This window comes from Hyla sarda, chromosome 9 (assembly GCF_029499605.1).
Source record: "Hyla sarda isolate aHylSar1 chromosome 9, aHylSar1.hap1, whole genome shotgun sequence".
NCBI classification, from domain to species: Eukaryota; Metazoa; Chordata; class Amphibia; order Anura; family Hylidae; genus Hyla; species Hyla sarda.
In genome coordinates, this window is record NC_079197.1 from 31,281,093 (window position 1) to 31,304,405 (window position 23,313).

The 23,313-nt window shown below is 43.0% G+C and overlaps 1 protein-coding gene across 7 annotated transcripts in view; it reads right to left on the bottom strand.

The window, feature by feature from the left end:
- Positions 1–23,313, bottom strand: part of LOC130291184 (uncharacterized) — a 150,602-nt gene that overhangs the window by 82,970 nt on the left and 44,319 nt on the right. For 4 of the 7 annotated variants that reach the window (XM_056539694.1, XM_056539683.1, XM_056539689.1 and 1 more), the window contains exon 1: positions 8,601–8,731. The gene's annotated coding sequence lies outside the window, so the exon portion shown is untranslated. Of the gene's footprint in view, positions 1–8,600; positions 8,732–17,890; positions 17,949–22,842; positions 23,005–23,149; positions 23,200–23,313 lie in introns of those variants that run through there. The other 3 variants (XM_056539686.1, XM_056539685.1, XM_056539684.1) reach the window with 2 other exon arrangements.

The window sequence follows — 23,313 nt, forward strand, 5'->3', positions numbered from 1 at the left end:
GTAAATCCTCCTCTCCTGCCGGAGCCGGATTTTTCTTTGTGTCCAAAAAAGATGGCTCTCTACGTCCTTGCATTGACTACCGCGGACTTAATAAAATCACGGTTAAGAACCGCTACCCCTTACCCCTCATCTCTGAACTCTTTGATCGCCTCCAAGGTGCCCACATCTTTACTAAATTGGACTTAAGAGGCGCCTATAACCTCATCCGCATCAGAGAGGGGGATGAGTGGAAAACAGCATTTAACACCAGAGATGGACACTTTGAGTATCTGGTCATGCCCTTTGGCCTGTGCAACGCCCCTGCTGTCTTCCAAGACTTTGTTAATGAAATTTTTCGTGATCTGTTATACTCCTGTGTTGTTGTATATCTTGATGATATCCTAATTTTTTCGGCCAATCTAGAAGAACACCGCCAGCATGTCCGTATGGTTCTTCAGAGACTTCGTGACAATCAACTCTATGCTAAAATTGAGAAATGTCTGTTTGAATGCCAATCTCTTCCTTTTCTAGGATACTTGGTCTCTGGCCAGGGACTACAAATGGATCCAGATAAACTCTCTGCTGTCTTAGATTGGCCACGCCCCTCCGGACTCCGTGCCATCCAACGTTTTTTGGGGTTCGCCAATTATTACAGGCAATTTATTCCACATTTTTCTACCATTGTGGCTCCTATTGTGGCTTTAACCAAAAAAAATGCCGATCCCAAGTCTTGGCCTCCTCAAGCGGAAGACGCCTTTAAACGACTCAAGTCCGCCTTCTCTTCGGCTCCCGTGCTCTCCAGACCTGACCCATCTAAACCCTTCCTATTGGAGGTTGATGCCTCCTCAGTGGGAGCTGGAGCTGTCCTTCTACAAAAAAACTCTTCCGGGCATGCTGTTACTTGTGGGTTTTTTTCTAGGACCTTCTCTCCGGCGGAGAGGAACTACTCCATCGGGGATCGAGAGCTTCTAGCCATTAAATTAGCACTTGAGGAATGGAGGCATCTGCTGGAGGGATCAAGATTTCCAGTTATTATTTACACCGATCACAAGAACCTCTCATACCTCGAGTCTGCCCAACGGCTGAATCCTCGTCAGGCCAGGTGGTCTCTGTTCTTTGCCCGATTTAATTTTGAAATTCACTTTCGGCCTGCTGATAAGAACATTAGGGCCGATGCTCTCTCTCGTTCCTCAGATGCTTCTGAAATTGAACTCTCTCCTCAACACATCATTCCTCCTGACTGCCTGATTTCCACTTCTCCAGCCTCCATCAGGCAAACTCCACCAGGAAAGACCTTTGTTTCTCCACGCCAACGCCTCGGAATCCTCAAATGGGGTCACTCCTCCCATCTCGCAGGTCATGCGGGCATCAAGAAATCTGTGCAACTCATCTCTCGCTTCTATTGGTGGCCGACTCTAGAGACTGATGTGGTGGACTTTGTGCGAGCCTGCACTATCTGTGCCCGGGATAAGACTCCTCGCCAGAAGCCCGCTGGTTTTCTTCTTCCTCTGCCTGTTCCCGAACAACCTTGGTCTCTGATTGGTATGGATTTTATTACTGACTTACCCCCATCCCATGGCAACACTGTTATTTGGGTGGTCGTTGATCGATTCTCCAAAATGGCACATTTCATCCCTCTTCCTGGTCTTCCTTCAGCGCCTCAGTTGGCTAAACAATTTTTTGTACACATTTTTCGTCTTCACGGGTTGCCTACGCAGATCGTCTCGGATAGAGGCGTCCAATTTGTGTCTAAATTCTGGAGGGCTCTCTGTAAACAACTCAAGATTAAATTAAATTTTTCTTCTGCATACCATCCTCAATCCAATGGACAAGTAGAAAGAATTAACCAGATCTTGGGTGACTATTTACGACATTTTGTTTCCTCCCGCCAGGATGACTGGGCAGATCTTCTACCTTGGGCCGAATTCTCGTATAATTTCAGAATCTCTGAATCTTCCTCCAAATCCCCGTTTTTCGTGGTGTACGGCCGTCACCCTCTTCCCCCCCTCCCTACCCCCTTGCCCTCTGGTCTGCCCGCTGTGGATGAAATTTCTCGTGATCTCTCCATCATATGGAGAGAGACCCAAAATTCTCTCTTACAGGCTTCTTCACGCATGAAGAGATTCGCGGATAAGAAAAGAAGAGCTCCTCCCATTTTTTCCCCTGGAGACAAGGTATGGCTCTCCGCCAAATATGTCCGCTTCCGTGTCCCTAGCTATAAGTTGGGACCACGCTATCTTGGTCCTTTCAAGATTTTGCGCCAGATTAATCCTGTCTCTTACAAACTTCTTCTTCCTCCTTCTCTTCGTATTCCTAATGCCTTTCATGTTTCTCTTCTTAAACCACTTATCATTAACCGTTTCTCTCCCAAATCTGTTTCCCCCACTCCTGTCTCCGGCTCCTCGGACATCTTCTCCGTCAAGGAAATTTTGGCATCTAAAAAGGTCAGAGGGAAAACCTTCTTTTTAGTGGATTGGGAGGGTTGTGGTCCTGAAGAGAGGTCCTGGGAACCTGAGGACAATATCCTGGACAAAAGTCTGGTCCTCAGGTTCTCAGGCTCCAAGAAGAGGGGGAGACCCAAGGGGGGGGGTACTGTTACGCCGAGCGCTCCGGGTCCCCGCTCCTCCCCGGAGCGCTCGCTACACTCCTCTCACTGCAGCGCTCCGGGCCCGGGGCGCTGCGATACCGCCTCTGGCCGGGATGCGATTCGCGATGCGGGTAGCGCCCGCTCGCGATGCGCACCCCGGCTCCCGTACCTGACTCGCTCTCCGTCAGTTCTGTCCCGGCGCGCGCGGCCCCGCTCCCTAGGGCGCGCGCGCGCCGGGTCTCTGCGATTTAAAGGGCCACTGCGCCGCTGATTGGCGCAGTGGTTCCAATTAGTGTTTACACCTGTGCACTTCCCTATATCACCTCACTTCCCCTTCACTCCCTCGCCGGATCTTGTTGCCTTAGTGCCAGTGAAAGCGTTCCCTTGTGTGTTCCTAGCCTGTGTTCCAGACCTCCTGCCGTTGCCCCTGACTACGATCCTTGCTGCCTGCCCCGACCTTCTGCTACGTCCGACCTTGCTTCTGTCTACTCCCTTGTACCGCGCCTATCTTCAGCAGCCAGAGAGGTTGAGCCGTTGCTAGGGGATACGACCTGGTCACTACCGCCGCAGCAAGACCATCCCGCTTTGCGGCGGGCTCTGGTGAAAACCAGTAGTGACTTAGAACCGATCCTCTAGCACGGTCCACGCCAATCCCTCTCTGGCACAGAGGATCCACTACCTGCCAGCCGGCATCGTGACACGTACTAATTTGGTTAAAAAGTTTGTGATTTTTTTTAAGCGCAACAATAATATAAAAGTATATAATAATGGGTATCATTTTAATCGTATTGACCCTCAGAATAAAGAACACATGTCATTTTTACCATAAATTGTACGGCGTGAAAACAAAACCTCCCAAAATTAGCAAAATTGCGTTTTTCGTTTTAATTTCCCCACAAAAATAGTGTTTTTTGGTTGCGCCATACATTTTATGATATAATGAGTTATGTCATTACAAAGGACAACTGGTCGCGCAAAAAACAAGCCCTCATACTAGTCTGTGGATGAAAATATAAAAGAGTTATGATTTTTAGAAGCCGAGGAGGAAAAAATGAAAACGTAAAAATTAAATTGTCTGAGTCCTTAAGGCCAAAATGTCCTTAAAGAGTCCTTAAGGGGTTAAGGGGTTAATCACTTATCGACTATGTTACATTTACATTGCGGTGTTGAACAGAGGATAAATTATGTAAATTGTGTCGCTGAAATGCACGCTAAACGACTACGTGTCCACCTACGCAGACTGTATAGACAACACTACATCAGCTTTCATGAAGTGAATTTTAACATTAGTAAATAGAAAGGATCCATATGCTCAGTGACTTTGGCAGTAGTTATGTCCTCCTGTAGAAACTCTTTAATGTTTTTTTATGGAAGGACATTTGCTCCTTGGTGGTGAGTTTGATGCTATATACATAGAACGCAATAGGATACAAGGGCTCTAGATCGTTTGATGTTTTTTAATTTTTGCAGTAAATATTCAGTTACTACAACTACAAACTACAAAGTATTTGCTGTCACCCATGGATTTTTCCATTATTAATCCCAATTACTGAAGCAACTGTCATCCAGATGTATCCAGATTTCTTTTACTGTAAAACGTTGTGGTGTTCGAAGATTTTCAGAAAAAAAAAACAGGCTGATATTGTAAACATGAATGAGAGAAGTAATAATGTGCATTGCAGAAGTGGAAACTGCTGCACAGTGGCCCTAAAGGTATGAGGTCCCCCATGGGGCATGAGGTCCTCTAGTGTTTCTTTTTTTAGTACAACAAGCTGTTGGTAATATTGTCCATATATCCATTCCCCATGGTGATATTTAGGACATAGTCACAAAAAATCAAATGGCTAATTACTTTACGCCTTGGTGATAAGTTTAGTGGTCGGACACCATGGAAATTAAAGGGGTATTGCAGCCAAAAACATTTTATCCCCTATCCAAAGGATAGGGGATAAGATGTCTGATCGCGTTGGGCCTGCTGCTGAGACACCCCGCAATCTCCCTGCAGCACTTGACTGCGTCTCTAGTTTCAGAAATCTCCGGGTTTCCGGGACTGGGGACGTGAGGTCACGCCACGCCCCCTCCATTCATGTCTATGGGAGGGGGCGTGACGACAGTCACGCCCCCTCGCATAGACATGAATGGAGGAGGCGTGGCGTGACCTCACGTCCCCAGTCCCGGAAACCCGGAGGTTTCCAAAGCTAGAGACGCAGTTCCCGCATAGAATGCAAGTGCTGCAGGGAGATTGCGGGGGGTCTCAGCAGCAGGCCCCCCGCGATCAGACATCTTATCCCCTATCCTTTGGATAGGGATAAAATGTTTTTGCCCGGAATTTCCCTTTAAATCTGTATAAATTAAGAAAAAGTGCAAAAATGACGTTGGAAGCAGGCGCTTAGGAAATCCAGAATCAGACAGCCAAAGCATGAATATGCATACAAAAAAATCGCAGTTACCATGGAAATTAATCAGGGGAGCAGGGACACCTGTCAAAAGCAGCTTCTTGGAAAGTGCACAATGCTGATAGTGAAGCTCACTGTCAGTAGATGTAGCATGCCAGTTGTAAAGTTACAGAGGTACTCCGGTGGATTTTTTTTGCTGACTATTGTCAGAAAGTTATAAAGATTGGTAAATTACTTCTATATAAAAATCTTAATCCTTCCAGTACTTATCAGCCGCTGTATACTACAGAGGAAATTGTGTAGTTCTTTTCAGTCTGACCACAGTGCTCTCTGCTGCCACCTCTGTCTATGTCAGGAACTGTCCAGAGTAGGAGCAAATCCATATAGCAAACCTCTCCTGCTCTTGACAGTTTATGACAAGAAAAGAGGTGTCAGCAGAGAGCACTGTAGTCAGACAGAAAAGAACTACACAACTTCCTCTGTACTATACAGCAGCTAATAAATACTGTTTAACTTCCTGGCACCAGTTGATTAGAAAAAAATGGTTTTCCACCGGAGAACCCCTTTAATGCTGTCTACATCTGTATAGACAGGTCATAAAATCCACATAAATGCCAAGACCCAAGATTTCCCAGTAGAACTTTGCACTGGCAGCCCATATATGCTACGAAAATTTAGCCAAGAAATTCCCCTGTGTGGAATTGAGGTTAATTTTATGCAGAATTTGCAGTAAAAAATAAAAGGGGTATTACAGGAAAAAACTTTTTATATATCAACTGGCTCCAGAATGTTAAATTGATTTGTAAATGACTTCTATTAAAAAATCTTAATCCTTCCAATAATTATCAGCTGCTGAAGTTGAGTTTTTATTTTCTGTCTGGCAACAGTGCTCTCTGATGACATCTCTACTTGTCTCGGGAACTGCACAGAGTAGAAGAGGTTTGCTATGGGGATTTGCCTCTACTCTGGACAGTTCCCGAGACACGTGTCATCAGAGAGCACTTAGAAAGAAAAGAACAACTCAACTTCAGCAGCTCATAAGTATTAAAAGGATTTCGATTTTTTAATAGAAGTAATTTACAAATCTGTTTAACTTTCTGGAGCCAGTTCATATATAAAAAAAAAAGTTTAAAAGTTTTTTCCTGGATAACCCCTTTAACCCCTGCAATTTTAAGTCCAGTTCTTTCAGTGGAATCCAGATCTGTGTTAGAAGCTGCTATGGAATGGTATTCTGCTGCAAGAAGTTCATGGGCCCTTAAAGGGGAAGTCACCTACATCAGTCCCATAATGTCCCCTTTGCAAAGCAACTCTACCCATCTACAGCATGTCCACAACCACATGCCATATATTGACCTGGGATACCAATCATAGCTACCGAGTATGTGTCTCTGTTGCTGTAATGCATTCTTAGTGAGTTGATCAATGGGCACATGGCTTCACCTGTGCATGTGCCCAATACTGCATGGGGCATCATGGGATTTGATGTTTTTATATAGTGCTAAAACATGTCAACCTTCAGGAAGAGAAGGAGCAACGCCACAAATTGGCAAAAAAATGCATATTGTACATCTGCAAACACTATACAACAGCTGTATGATCCCTGTTTTTTTTGGGAGCCCGGAAAACGCCTTTAATATCCTCTCCTCTATTGAACTTTAACAGTAATTAATGTGAAACTGCTTCGGGGGCTTCTTGGAGGATGGCAGTCATTGTCACTACTCAATGAGCCCAAGCGCCACACATTCTACTAATCTCACATGCCTGTGGCTTTGGATACTGTTATTTCAATAAGGACTTTGAGAGCGCAGCCTTCGGATGTCTTGTGTTCCTGGTTTGGAACAATTAAGACGACTTTAGCAGACTTTGAATCATAGGAAGTTTGTCAATCTGCTTCTCATCTCATAGAATGTATGCGGTTTTCAGTGGTCTATATGTTTATACAGAGGAAATTCAGTATTTGTTTTTAATAAAGTTTGCTAACAATAAAAATGCTATGAAATCTTTCAGTATTATGATATAGAGCAAGGGAAGATGAGCAGATCATTGTGGAAAAAGATTGGCTTTTTACATAGGCTGAAGGGAGGCAGGGAACCATCTCGCTGCTCGGTGCTTGTTTGTTTAGCCCTCCTATGGCTCAATGAATTGTAAAGCTGGCTACATATTCCCTATTTACACAGAGAGATGCTGCTGAAGGCTCCACTAAGTGTTATATGTCACCCAGGGCTGAGTTTACAGCATTCACTGATCAGTACTACTCTGTAATGTCCTCCATACTACTCTGCTTCCAGGGGTGTGCTATAGAGATATATGTGGACAAGATCTCTTTTTCTGTGTGTTTAAAGCATATGAAAGACATCAGAGCAGGTAGTCTCAATGGGCTAATCAACATGTGACTATCCACTGCAGTTTTGCATGGAATCAGCATCTAGAAATAACAGGTTACCTTATGTACGATGAAACTACACTGCAGTACAGGCGGGTTTCATGTGGATTTCTCCACTGGTTGGAATGTGCATGTAGAAACCTTGTGTAAGTACACCCTATTATGTATATGGTACATTGTTGATACAATACCTAGTAGTTTTAGTATGCTACTTAATGGGGTACTCCACTGGAAGACTTTTTTTTTAATCAGCTGGTTCTAGAAAGTTAAACAGATTTGTTAAATTGCTTCTATTTAAAAATCTTAATCCTTCCAGTACTTATCAGCTGCTCTATGCTACAGAGGAAGTTCTTTTCTTTTTGAATTTTCTTTCTGTCTGACCACAGTGCTGTCTGCTGACACCTCTGTCCATGTTAGGAACTGTCCAGAGCAGGATAGGTTTGCTATGGGGATTTGCTCCTACTCTGGACAGTTCCTAAAATGGACAGATGTGTCAGCAGAGAGCACTGTGGTCAGACAGAAAGGAAATTCAAAAAGAAAAGAACTTAATGTGATGCATATAACAGCAGATACGGTAAGTACTGGAAGGACTAAGATTTTTTTTTAAATAGAATTTACAAATCGGTTTAACTTTCTGGCACCAATTGATTAAAAAATTTTTTTCCCAGCAGAGTACCCTTTTAAATCATCTGTACGTCATTCTTTACATGGACAGTCTGGGCTTGACCCTAAATAAGGTAAGGATTTGATATATCCGTTAAGAGCTCTCTGTTGTCAGTTTATCTTTGGATAGAGACGAAATGAAAGATGACACAGATGTCATCAATTTCACAGAGGAAACATTTTGCTTCCTTTAGTATTTGTGGAAGAAGTGGCAAGTATTGTGCACATAGCAGCCATGAAAATCGCTAACCTATGTTCTGTGTAATTCCCTATCAAAATGTTAGATTATTAATCTGCTCCAGAAAGAAAAGTACCGTATATACTCGAGTATAAGCCTAGTTTTTCAGCACTATTTTTCCTGCTGAAAACGCCCCCCTTGGCTTATACTCGAGTGAACTGTCAATCCCTTCTCAGTGGTCTTCAAACTGCGGACCTCCAGATGTTGCAAAACTACAACTCCCAGCATGCCCGGACAGCCATCTGCTGTCCGGGCATGCTGGGAGTTGTAGTTTTGAAACCTCTGGAGGTCCGCAGTTTGAAGACCACTGCGGCCTTCGTCATCATCCAGACCCCCCTTTAGTTTTCTACTCACCTCCCCTTGGTGGGAAGGAAGGGTGAGCTGGTCAGGGCGATCTATGCTGCAGGGACCGTCCGGTGGGGAGGGTTAGTCATTCCGGGCTGTCCATTTTCACCGGGAGGCCCTGTTCTCTGCTCCGGGCCGGGCCCCGGACTAGTTATGTTGCCTTGACGACGATGCACAGGGACACGCATGAATGTCCCTGTGCGTCGTCGTCAAGGCAACGTCACTAGTCCGGGGCAGGACCGGAGCGCGGAGAAGAGAGCCTCTTGGTGAAGATGGACAGCCCGGAACTACTAACCCTCCCCACCGGACGGTCCCTGCAGCATTGATGGCCTGGACCAGCTCACCCTTCCTTCTTACCGAGGGGAGGTGAGGAGAAAACTAAAGGGGTGGGGGGTCTGGATGATGACGAAGGCCGCAGTGGTCTTCAACCTGCGGACCTCCAGAGGTTTCAAAACTACAACTCCCAGCATGACGGGGGTCTGGATGATGACGGGGGTCTGGATGATGACATGGGGGGGATGATGTATTTACCACCCTAGGCTTATAGTCGAGTCAATAACTTTTCCTGGGTTTTTGGGAGGAAATTAGGGGCCTCGGCTTATATTTGGGTTGGCTTATACTTGAGTATATACGGTAGTGTTTTCATTCTTTGAAATGAATGAAGTTGATGAAAAGTAGAAAGCTCTAGTTAATATTGATAGCATATTTATATGCATATGGAATGATTTGGATAGGGAGAGCTATTTTGGATTGCAGAGCAATACATTGCAGGGCAACCGTAGGGAATTTGATGAACTAGTTCAATGGCTCCCCAGCTGTTATAACACTAGGTCTGCCAATAATGTGGCAGTTGTAGTTCGCTGCAGGCATCCTCCATTGTATGCATTTTTATGCTGGGGATCGCCCCTAGCAACGGACTGCAAGGTCAGGATCTGCTCCCCCAGTATAAATGCACAACTGCATTTGGGGTTGAGCACCTCCAGCCATTTGAGACCACGTTTTTTGTTGTTGTTTAAATTTATGCTTGGAGGTGTGTAAACTCCATAGTTAATGCGCCTTGAACATTTTCCAGGCAGCATTAAGGTTGCACCTGTGAGGCCATGCACCTATATCAGCCAACTTGGGTGGGGTTTGTAGCCTCTGTCCCCCCTTCCATTGTATGTGTGCTCAGTCACGCTGGAGGTAACTGGGAGCAGGCTGCATGTCGGCCTAGTGCTGCTGTAATTGCCCACTGGCCCCTGGTTTTTGCTTATCACGCACAGGTAGGTTAGCGTTTGGTCCCGTGCCATTTGAGAAACCTTGGCGTTGGTGTGCGGGCTCTGGTGTGTCCTTCATATAAGGATACACTGGCGAATGTCTCAATTTTAACATCAGTGTTGAGGGATTAGCCAATGTCATTGTATACATCTACCACAGTAGTGCACCTAAATTTCTGTATTGTATTATTCTAATTGTTACACATCCACACCGTCTATCTGGTGTAGGATTCTATTGTGGCACTTGTAGTCCACTGCAGGCATCCTCCATTGTATGCATTTTTATGCTGGGGATCGCCCCTAGCAACGGACTACAAGGGCAGGATCTGCTTCCCCAGTATAATGCACAACTACATTTGGGGTTGAGCACCTCCAGCCATTTGAGACCACGTTTTTTGTTGTAGGTCTGCCAATGTGCCAGGAGAGCCAGGCTATCTGCAGGAGACAACTGTTTCAGTTAAAGGGAACCAAACATTAGATTTTACCATATATAATGCTTGGCAACACGTTATATGTGGTAAAATCTTCATCCTCACCATCCCCGTGAGATGTTTTTTGCCCCCAGAAATGGTGAGGATATGAAGATAGAAAGTCTCCCCCACCACCCAGTAAGTAGTCCCCTGGGTGGGGAGCTATACTTACCAGGTCCCGTCACTCTGGTCTTAGTGACGCCCCCTCGGCGTGATTGACGGCCCGCATTACCGCTCTGCTCCATCTGCTTAGGCAGCTGAGCGATGATGCTGGCAGTCAGAGGGCATCACTAAGGCCGGAGAGACAGGACCTGGTATAACTTCATACCCTCACGATCCCTGGGGGCAAAAAAAGGCAGGGTGAGGATGAAGATTTTACCATATTTACAGTTATATATAGCAAAATCTAATGCTTGGTTTCCCTTGCTTTGAAATCAAGAGTTCTGCTGAATAGTAAAACACTACTGTGTTGATCCAGAGGAAGGCAAAAAACTAAAACAAAAACATGAGGCTAATGCCAAATGCCCCATGACAGAGGCGCAATTACAAATACTGTACATAGTGGTTCATTTTACGTCCATCTTGATGGTGTGCAAACTGAATCATCTAAAGTTGTTAGTAAATTATACTAAGAATTCTGGCACTCTGGGTCACGGATAACTGAGGCACACTGTGAACTGGTTTAGTTATAAATATAAAGATAATTTATTATATTCAAATAATGAGACATTGGCATAATGAGACATATCTCATCTTTGGTTCCACAAAGACTCTACTGCGTGCCCTCATCATCTGCCATGCCCTTCTCTGTGGCCCACACACTTGCACCCCTCCAATTCAGCCGTCATCTGCGCTCTCTTCGTGCCTGCTCCTCACACAACCTTCTGTGCATCCCCCATATTTTTGAATGTGTGACTCCAGCACATTGGATTCTCACCCACTGCCAAAACCTTCAAAAGAAACCTGGCAACCCATCTCCCTGTTGCCACTGCAGTACCATATGCACTGCTTCTTTCCTTATCTATTGTCTTCCTCCTCTCACCTTGTAGATTGTAAACCCTTACCGGTAGGGTCCCCATTCTCTTGTACAGTAAATTCTACCAATAGTGGACAATAGCGGTAAAAAAAAGTTTCTGCTATTGGGAGATATCCACTATTGGGGAAAAAGGTTCAGAATCTTTCCAAATGACCGAATACTGTACTGTACTCACTCCAGAGTGTAATTACCTGTAAAACATGATGAAAAGGCAATATTATAAATTGTGCACTGTAATAAGGCTTAAAAAAAAAAAAAAAAAAAAGTACAATTTAATCAGTTAATCAGTTATGTAGGAAAAGTAATGATTTATCATGCTTACACCTTCCCTTTCTCAAATAACATCCACTTTCTCCTTCAGCGTTAATCACTTTTGTGCGCAAGGGGGGGGGGGTTGCATTGGGGAGATGGGTTGTGGGTGGGGGGGCATGGTTGGCCATTGAGCTTTCAGGGTCCCTTCCCCACATCTACCCTCTTTCCTACTGTGCCATGCTTACTGCATCGCCTCTGCTCTCTCTAATGTGGCGGCTGGCTGCCCAACACCCTTTGAGTGGCAGGCAAGGGCATTTTATTGTAGTAGGGTGCAAGGTAGGGCCGTCAGAGCATGATTGTCCGCTATTGGGAAGTCAACGCATCCGCATGGATATATCCACGTCTGCTGTTAGGAGTGTCTGCTATACGGAGCGTGCAAGTACATTGTCTTATGGGATTCTGGGAAACTGTATCCGCTATTCGGAGGTGCCCGCTAAGAGAGATTTTACTGTATTTGTGTATTTCACAAGTTGTACTTAAATGCTGCTTTAAAAAAAATATATATAATCATCATCTTTACGTTGGCCAGCATTGAAATTCCCTGACCAGGATCCACTTTTATTATTTGCATATGCCCGAATAGAAGTTCCCCATGGACTATGTTCACACAAAGTTTTTTCAGCCACTTTTTGCATCAAATCGACTGCTATTTAGGCATTTCATGGTGCAAATAATGCTTAAAAAAACAGCCAATTTTTTACATTATTAAGTTCAATGGAAAAATGTCCGATAATGAACACGTTGGGGAAGATTTATCAAAACCCATGCAAAGGAAAAGTTGCCCATAGCAACCAATCAGCTCGCTTCTTTCATTTTTAACAAGGTCTCTGCAAAATGAAAGAAACAATCTGATTGGTTGCTATGGGCAACTGGGCAACTTTTCCTTTGCACAGGTTTTGATAAATCTCCTCCATTGTATCAAATAATACAATGCACATACCGTAATTGTATATAATAATACAATGGCCTTATTTACTAAGAGTGTTGTGTGGGTTTCTTCGTGGGTTTTAATTCCCTACAATTTATTTTCCACGGTATTTACTAAGGTTTCCCTACATTTTCCACTTTCCCTACACTTTGCTTTTTTTACACATGTTCTGATCTGTCTGGTTTTCCTCAGCTCAAATCCACCACATTTTATGTGGAAACCTTAGTAAATATGTTGTTTTTTTGTGAAAATGTTGGGAACACGCCCCTTTTCGGAGACCACGGACCCTTTCCCCGGTGGTCACGCCCCTTTTTCGGGTTTTCTTAGCAAAATGGAGAGTTTGTCGGGGCTTTTTTCAATTCTGGCGCAGACATAAATTCTGGCGCAGACATAAATTCTGGCGCACAACACAAAACATGTCAGGTTTGCAATAGTAAATGAGGGCCAATGTGCGCATTACTGGACATTTTTTCATTGAACTTAATGTAAAAAATTGGCTGTTTTCATAAGCATTATTTGCACCATGAAACATCCAAATAGCAGTCGATTTGATGGAAAAAGTGGCTGAAAAACTTTGTGTGAACATAGTCTATGAGGTATTTCTATCTGCGCATATGCAAATAATTAAAGGGGTTATCCAAGAAAAAACTTTTTTTTATATATCAACTGGCTCCAGAAAGTTAAATAGATTTGTAAATTACTTCTATTAAAAAAATCTTAATCCTTTCAGTACTTAGAGAATTCAGGTAAGTGAATAAAATATAACTTTTAATATATTCATTAAAATGAGTTAAACATGTATCTGTGAGCAGTGGTGGACCAATTGTAGCATTTGTCCACTCAATAACACAAACCATATACTAACTGTTAATATAGTGCCTGTAATTAACCAAGGTGTATAATACACATGTCCCAACAAACCCGACGCGTTTCCATCCCTCTTTATAGGGGGGCCTTCCTCAGGGGTTAAAGGAATACATATAGGTGAGACCATTTGTCTCCAACACCTGCAAAGAAATGTAGGCAGGGGCTGTTGATACTACACAACCCCTGCTATGGACAATATTGGCACATAAATCAGAGCGCCCCCTTTCTTGTGGGGTAAAAAGCACAGCAATCTCTGTCCGGCCGGATCCTGTGATCTTATTTAGACCTGCAAGAAAGAGGCATACAGAGCCTGTGTCAGCTCTATTTCTACAGCAAATAGCGTCCAGAACCTGGAACGGAAAAATACGTATTGTACTCACAGTTCGCCGCCTCTCTCAGTCCTCGTGCGCACCCGCAGTGGCAGGGAGCCGTACTCGGTTACCGGCTTCTAAACGCACTGGTGAGCGAGTGGCGCTGGCGTCCTATTTATCTTCCGCTTCCGAGCTGGATTACGGAGTCGAGCGGTGACCTCACTTCCGGTTGACGTGCATCACAGGAGGAGTGTACCGAGTCCCGCGATGTAGCCGGGAGGTGTGTCACCGCTCAGGATTAACTCCCTCCATCCCGGTGCGGAGATTAAAGCTATGCTACGGTGAGCTGTACATAGACATGGCTTATAGGCTAACAATACCACACATCTAGAGTAATAGTTATGGCTAAAACAAAAAGCTTCCGTGTTCCTCTGGCTAATAGACGTCAGATACGAACATAGCACGTTTGTCTCAAAAATTACAAAAAATCTTAATCATTTCAGTACTTATGAGCTTCTGAATTTAAGGTTGTTCTTTTCTGTCTAAGTGATCTCTGATGACACGTGTCTCGGGAACCGCCCAGTTTAGAAGAGGTTTGTTTTGGGGATTTGCTTCTAAACTGGGCGGTTCCCGAAACACGTGTCATCAGAGAACACTTAGACAGAAAAGAACAACCTTAACTTCAGAAGCTCATAAGTACTGAAATGATTAAGATTTTTTAATAGAAGTAATTTACAAATCTGTTTAACTTTCTGGAGCCAGTTGATATATACATAAAAAAAAGTTTTTTCCTGGATAACCCCTTTAACCCCTTAAGGACGCAGGACGTAAATGTACGTCCTGGTGAGGTGGTACTTAACGCACCAGGACGTACATTTACGTCCTAAGCATAACCGCGGGCATCGGAGCGATGCCCGTGTCATGCGCGGCTGATCCCGGCTGCTGATCGCAGCCAGGGACCCGCCGGCAATGGCTGACGCCCGCGATCTCACGGGCGTCCGCCATTAACCCCTCAGGTGCCGGGATCAATACAGATCCCGGCATCTGCGGCAGTTCGCGATTAAAATGAACGATCGGATCGCCCGCAGCGCTGCTGCGGGGATCCGATCATTCATAACGCCGCACGGAGGTCCCCTCACCTTCCTCCGTGCGGCTCCCGGCGTCTCCTGCTCTGGTCTGTGATCGAGCAGACCAGAGCAGGAGATGACCGATAATACTGATCTGTTCTATGTCCTATACATAGAACAGATCAGTATTAGCAATCATGGTATTGCTATGAATAGTCCCCTATGGGGACTATTCAAGTGTAAAAAAAAATGTAAAAAAATGTAAAAGTAAAAGTAAAAAAAAAGTGAAAAATCCCCTCCCCCAATAAAAAAGTAAAACGTCCGTTTTTTCCTATTTTACCCCCAAAAAGCGTAAAAAACATTTTTTATAGACATATTTGGTATCGCCGCGTTCGTAAATGTCCGAACTATTAAAATAAAATGTTAATGATCCCGTACGGTGAACGGCGTGAACGAAAAAAAATTTAAAAAGTCCAAAATTCCTACTTTTTTAATACATTTTATTAAAAAAAAAATTATAAAAAATGTATTAAAAGTTTTTTATATACAAATGTGGTATCAAAAAAAAGTACAGATCATGGCGCAAAAAATGAGCCCCCATACCGCCGCTTATACGGAAAAATAAAAAAGTTATAGGTCATCAAAATAAAGGGATTATAAACGTACTAATTTGGTTAAAAAGTTTGTGATTTTTTTTAAGCGCAACAATAATATAAAAGTATATAATAATGGGTATAATTTTAATCGTATTTACCCTCAGAATAAAGAACACATGTCATTTTTACCAGAAATTGTACGGCGTGAAAACAAAACCTTCCAAAATTAGCAAAATTGCGTTTTTCGTTTTAATTTCCCCACAAAAATAGTGTTTTTTGGTTGCGCCATACATTTTATGATATAATGAGTGATGTCATTACAAAGGACAACTGGTCGCGCAAAAAACAAGCCCTCATACTAGTCTGTGGATGAAAATATAAAAGAGTTATGATTTTTAGAAGGCGAGGAGGAAAAAATGAAAACGTAAAAATTAAATTGTCTGAGTCCTTAAGGCCAAAATGGGCTGAGTCCTTAAGGGGTTAAAGGGGATCCTGGTCAGGGAATTTCAATGGTAATCAATGTAAAGATGACTATTAACTTCATTTATTTTGACAGAAAAACAGCCATTTTGATTAAGAGCAGACTGAAAAAAGTGCCTTTTTATGGGGAGAAATACAGGATTAAAAACTGTGTAAAGACATTTATTGCAAATTTTTTCCCTGGTACAGTATTTACTTTAGTTTATGTTCCTACTTTTAGAGACACAATAAGTGTCCAATTGTCCAAGGCTTTAAATGTCAAGGATTTACTAGTTAAATATTTCCCTAAATAACAGAGCTATAGGTATAAGGAGCAGACAAGTATCAGTGTCAACTTAATAAAACCTCTTACAAATATTAGGATAGAAAAACAGGAATAAGGGATGAATTCAACCTACAAACCCATTTGACATTTGACCTTGAGAGGAGAACATTGTTGTATAAACAGATTTTCCCGTTCTTCCACTCATCATCTTTTGTACTGAATATAATAGAGGATTTGAACTGATGAAGTACACAGATTAAAATACCATACATACCAAAAAACGTTCGTCTTAATGTGCCCCCAATTCTCTCTACTCTGGTAGAAAAAGAATTTGCAGAACACATTTTAAAACTGCAGACTTTTTTTTTTTGCCAAAAATTAGGACTTTTTTTGAAATGTAAAATGTGGGCCCAGATAATTTTTTGTGCTAGAAGGTTTCTAGTTGTTTCTCAGAAGGCTGAAGGTGAACTTTTTAGTAAAAAAGTTTAGAATAAAGCACGGGATATGATGAGCAAAGAACAATTTGAAGATATTCTTTAAAGGAGTATTCCGGGCAAAAACATTTTATCCCCCTATCCGAAGGAAGATGTCTGATCGCGGGGGGCCCACTGCTGGGACCCCCCGCGATCTCCCTGCAGCACCCGCATTCTTTGCGCGGACTGCGTCTCTAGTTTCGGAAACCTCCGGGTTTTCCGGGACTGGGGACGTAACGTCACGCCACATCCCCTCCATTCATGTCTATGGGAGGGGGCGTGACGGCCGTCACGCCCCCTCCCATAGACATGAATGGAGGGGGTGTAGCGTGACGTCACATCCCCAGTCCCTGAAACCCAGAGGTTTCTGAAACTAGAGACGCAGTCCGCGCAAAGAATGAGGGTGCTGCAGGGAGATTGCGGGGGGTCCCAACAGTGTACCCCCCCCCCCCCCGCGATCAGACATCTTATCCCCTATCCTTTGGATAGGAGATAAAATGTTTTTGCCCGGAATACCCCTTTAAAGGGATACTTTATTGTTTGTTGCCCAGACATGTGAAAAGTTTTGATCGCTCCAGGTCTCACTCCTGAGATAGGTGTGTGCTGCTGTGAAGTTCCCCTGCTTATAACTAGTGATCGCAGCAGGTCTCAGGAGTGAGACTCAATGCGATCAAAACTTGACTCATGTCTGGGCAACATGTCAAAAGTATTTTTAATGGTGGTAACCTTTTAAAGTGAATACCCACCTTTGGATATTTTTTTTTGCTAAATATAAAACTCTGCTGACTGATTTCTATAAATACATTTTTATATGGTCAAAGCTCTAGAGCCCTGCATAGAAATAGAGGTAATAAAAAAGGGGTTGTCCAGCACTAGAACTATTTTTTAATAGGAGCAATATTGCCATTTCTGTGCAAAAAAAGTGCGACTTTAGAGCATAGACGCTGCTAGCGCACCATAGTATATGACCCCCTTAAAGAGGTTGTCCAGTTAAAGCTATCTTATCCCCTTTCCACATTATTATCCCATATCCAGTGGAAAGGGGGTAAGATAGCTTTCACTGGACAACCTCTTTAAGGTTTTTTTTAAACTTCATTGTAATGGCCTAAAAATGATATTTCTTAATTACATAGACATACATGGGAAGGTAATACTATCACTTTACTCCAGCAATCTGTTGCTTCCAGAAGCAATTGCTCCAACTCTCTCCATGTTTCATAGAAAGTCCTTGTTCTTACCCGGTAATACAAGACAATTTCCTTCTTGAACAGAAGCTGAACCTCTGACCTCTGCCCCCTGTGAAATAAGGACACTTGTGAAGGTCAAAGGGCTCCTGATAAATGTCACTTGCATATTAGGGGCAGATTTACCAGAGAACTATATAAGGCCCAACTGTTGCGACACTTTGTACAATTTTAACCCTTTAAGGACACAGCCCATTTGGGTCTTTAGGACACAGAAAAGCTTAATTTTTTTGCATTTACATTTTTCATCCCCACCCATTACGAGCCATTAAACACTTCTCAGTGTTTGGAACCAACTGTTCCGAATGTGAGAGTAGGCGCTGGGAGCTTGTGACGTCATAGCCTCGACCCCTCAATGCAAGTCTATGGGAGGGGGCGTGATGGCTGTCATGGCCCCTCCTGTAGACTTGCTATGAGGGGGTGGGGCTATGATGTCACGAGCTCCTGGCGCCTGCTCCAGCATTCGGAACAGTTTGTTCCAAACACTGATGAAACGGATAACCCCTTTAATAAAAAATAAAAAAAAAACTCTTGGTGGAAGGCTTTGGGGGATTGTTTTCATGCAGTGTACTTTACGGTAACGCGTCACGCTCCGCCCCTCAATGCAAGCCTACGGGAGGGGGCATGATAGCTATCACGCCCCCTCCCGTCGGCTTGCATTGAGGGGCAGAGCCGGCCGCCGGCCCTGTAGTCACCCGTAATCAGACCCGGAGCGAACATTACAAACTGGGGACTGATTACAAACGGGGTGCCGCGTGCATGATCCCGGGGGTCCCCAGCTGCGGGACTCCCGCGATCAGGCATCTTATCCCCTTTCCTTTGGATAGGGGATAGGATGTGTAAGCACTGGAGAACCCCTTTAAATAGTAAATCTTTTTGTACAAAATGAGAATGCTTAAAGGGGTTATCCAGGAAAAAACTTTTTTTTATATATCAACTGGCTCCAGAAAGTTTAACAGATTTGTAAATTACTATTAAAAAATCTTAATCCTTTCAGTACTTATGAGCTGTTGAAGTTGAGTTGTTCTTTTCTGTCTAAGTCCTCTCTGATGACACCTGTCTCGGGAAACGCCCAGTTTAGAAGCAAATCCCCCGTAGCAAACCTCTTCTACTCTGTGCAGTTCCCAAGACAAGCAGAGATGTCAGCAGAGAGCACTGTTGCCAGACAGAAAACAACAACTCACTTTCAGAAGCTGATAATTATTGAAAGGATTAAGATTTTTTAATAGAAGTAATTTACAAATCTGTTTAACTTTCTGGAGTCAGTTGATATAAACATTTTTTTTTTTCCTGGAATACCCCTTTAAAATTGCCCTACTCTGACCCCTTGAAAGGAGAAGTCTTATGCTAGAAAACGTATCCCCTATCCACAGGTTTTTCGGCATCATATATCTACTTTCTTATTTTTCTTCTACACGGCTGTAAGAGGGCTCATTTTTTTATGCCATGATCTGCAGTTTTTGTCAGTACCACTTTTGCATATATGTGACTTTTTGATAATTTTTTTATTTCATTTTGTTTCTCGGAAGTGCTTTGACCAAAAATAAGCACCTTTTTTTTTTTTTTTCTTTTTTTTTTTTTTACGCTTTAGCTGTTCACCATATGGGATCATTAACATTGTATTTTAATGGTTTAGACATTTTTGCATGTGGGGATACCAAATGCAGTATGTTTGTTTATTTACTTTTTTATATGGGAAATGGGTATGATTTCATTTTTATTGGGGGATGACGTGTATTTTATAAAACTTTTTCCTACTTTTTGTTCATTTTTTAAAGTTTATTTTTAGCAATCTTTTGATTGCTGTTACTGTTAAGTGCTATGCATTGGTATAGCATTGATCATTACAATCAGCAATCTACTTGTATAGTGCCGATAGCAATGAGATTGCTTTTTTAATCATTGACAAGCAATCTGATTGGTTGCTATGGGCAATTGCACCAGTCTTCCTCTACACACTTTATGAGAAATCTCCCCCACATCTTTTTTGAGACCCCACCCTGCCTATGCAGCAAAAAAAATAAATAAAAAAAATGGAGCTTCCAAAAAAAGCTTCCAAAAAAACAGGTAGATTTTATACTAGTGATTATTATCCATGTGAACATGTCCTAACAAATGCCCTAACATATATCTCAACAAATACCCTGCAGAAATAAAAAATCTATTCAGAATAAGCACAAAATTTGACTGATGATGCTGATTTTAAATCTACAGGATGTCACAACAGTGTTGCGGATACAGTGTGGATTTGTTCCAGATTATTTACTCACTTCAACAGGAAGGGCAAAATATGCAAAAAGGCTGGTTTCTCCCAATCGCATAAGGGCTCGTTCACACTACATATTTTCAGAGTGGAATTCTGCTTCAGGTTCTCCTGCGGAAAAATACGGTACAGCAGCCTCCCATTCTTTTCAATAGGTTTCTACTGCACCATTCACACTATGGAATTTCCATGTTGGTCGTTCAGCTGCTGAAATTCTGAACCACAGCCCCCACCGAAAGAATGAACGTGTCCATTCTTTTGACGGAATTAAAGGGGTATTCAGGGTTTATACATGTTATAAGATGTCTGATCGCAGGGGTCCCGCCGCTGGGGACCCCTACGATCTTGGTGCATCCCCCGGCATTCTGTGCCGGGCACTGCTTCCGAGACGGGGATGTGACGTCACGGTCACGTCCCTAGTGACGTCACCCCACGCCCCCTACATTCAGGTCCATGGAAGGGGGCATGTGCATGTATGATAAACATGGCCTGACCGTGGGTGTATTCACCCGAACTTACAGATGTCAGTTTGGACTATCAGACCTGCGATCGTGCCAAAATATGCTCTTCGGTGGGGAGCCTATATATGCAATGAAATGTATTGATGTATTTTGCTGTGGAAATACAGTGAAAACTTTACCCTTTTTTTTCTGTAGCTTGCACCCAATCTGCAAAGGAAAATGCGCAACAAACCTGCACCAAAATCACATGATTTGGTATCGATTTGCTTATGCAGATTTACCTGTGGAACTGCAAATTGGCCAGAAGATCTGGAGTATTTCAGTACCATATGGCTGCACTCACACGCTGGAATGTCCGCACAAAGGACGGCTATGCCTTCCATGCGGAGTCCGCAGATAGAATAAATGTGTTCATTCTATCTGTGGACACGGAATGTAGATTCCCACTGAATTCAACAGGACTCTGCTGCAGCGGAATCTCTGTGCCAAATTTCATTGTGGAATTCGGCATGGAAATTCCAAGGTGTGAACTTGGCCTTAGACTATGTCCGCACTGAAAATTTCTGTAAGAACATTCCACCGACAGCAAACGCCGGCCCCAGCGCTAGGACCACTTGAAAATGCGCCGTCTCATAGACTGCAATGCATTTCTGTGTGGACACAGCAGAAAGAATAGACATGTCTATTCTTTTTGCGGACTCCTGAATCGGAAATTCTGCCGTGTGCACAGCAGAATACCCTTAAAATCAATGGGACTTTGCTGCTGCGGAATCTCCGTGGGGAATTCTAATGGGGAATTCCATTGTGTGAACATACCCTTAAAGGGTAGGGAACCTGTCATCACTTTCATGCTGCCTGAACCATGAGTCATCGTTGCAGTCCCTGGTGGCTTCTTCCCACCCCATAAGACTTGATTAATAAATCTCTTCCTGTTTGGGTATAGGTAGAAATCTACCAGCCAAGGCTGGTGGGACAAGCAGAAGCTACCGAGGACCACCCCAATGACTTCTGGTTCGGGCATCATAAAAAGTCATGATAGATTTCCTATTATTGAGGAACTTGTGAAAAGGTTGCGGTGACTACTTACCAAATACATTTTTTTTTCCCAAAAACATCACCACTCCTGTCCATTGGCTGTGTTTGATATTGAACAATAGCCCCATTCAAGTGGATAGGACTGAGCTCAAATACCAGTCATTACCCATAAACAAATGTGGTCCAACAGTATGTCCCCTTTTCTAAAAAAAAATTTAAAAATCTACTTAGAGTACCTGTCACCAAACTAAACTTTTAATATATAATAATCTTTATGTTATTATAAGACACTTTGCTATTTTCTTGCTGTTAAAATTCTCAACCTTTATATGTTTTTAATGGGAGTGAAAAAAACGGTCACTAGGTGGCTCTGTTCTGTTCCTTGTGCAAGTCAAACAGTTCGTTTGGTCTCCTCCCGGCCTGGCAGGAGACCAAACTCAGGAAGTGTGTGCGGGGCATGGTGAGGCACAGCTCTCACAGGCTTCAGTGATGTCACATCTGCTGAGGAACGCCCACTTTCTCCTGCTGGGAGCTCACACAATGTGAGCAAGGGGAAAGGTATGATACACAGCTTTTTAAAGCTCAGAATTTTTTTTTTAAGGGCAGCAGGGGTGTACTCTCTAACCTATGAACAAACTTTTTACAATAATATTTTAAATTAGACATACAAAACAATTCGTCTATGGTTAGTCTAGCACAGTGGTCTCAAACTGTGACCCTCTACATGTTGCGAAACTTCAAGTCCCAGCATGCCCGGACAGCCAACGGCTGTCCGGGCATACTGGGAGTTGAAGTTTTGCAACATCTGAAGGGCCACAGTTTGAGACCACTGGCCTAGGACATCTGTCTCTGTTGTCACCGCCCATCATCTCAGTTGTCACCAGCCATTATCCCAGTAGGTGCATTGGGCAAAAAATGTCCCGTATGTTTCTAAAGGCTTTTACTGAGTTAGTACCTACACATCAGAAGTCATGTTCTTATATCACAGGGGTAACATTTGCTTTCGGTGGATTTAGGAACATTTTGAAACGTAATGGGAAATGTCTGTCTAAAATCAAAAGGACAGGAGGGGAAATATTATTAATGTGTTTTTTTCCCCCCTGCTAACCATAACAGATATACTAGGAATTGCATCATTGTAATGCGTTGTGTCACTTCCAGAAAAAAAAAAAAGTAAATTAATTCACCTTTAATCTGTGAGAAATCAATCTTATTGCTTTGGTCTGGAATTTGTCTTAAGATTGTGAATATAATAAGTTACGCCCTACAGAGCTGTATATTCAAGAGTTAAGATTTCATCTCTGGGTATTAGGTTGACCATGAAAGAAACCGGATTGTTTTTCTGGTGCCTGGAGGGACAAAATTGATGTAAAAAATAACATATCATTGGGACTTACTTTCCTAATACAGTTGATTCTTGTTTTTTTTTATTTATTATTATTATTATTATTATTTTTTTTTTTTTTTCCATTGGAATACAATGTCCAGGTTTACCTTGGTATCAGTGGAATTCAGAGGCATGGTGTACATTCTTCTTTCTGGGCCTACATGCAGATATTAAAAAGGGTTATTTAGGATTATAAAAACAGAGCTGATTTCTTCCAAAAACAACACCACCTCTGTCATCAGGTTGTGCGTGGTACTGCAACTCGATTCCA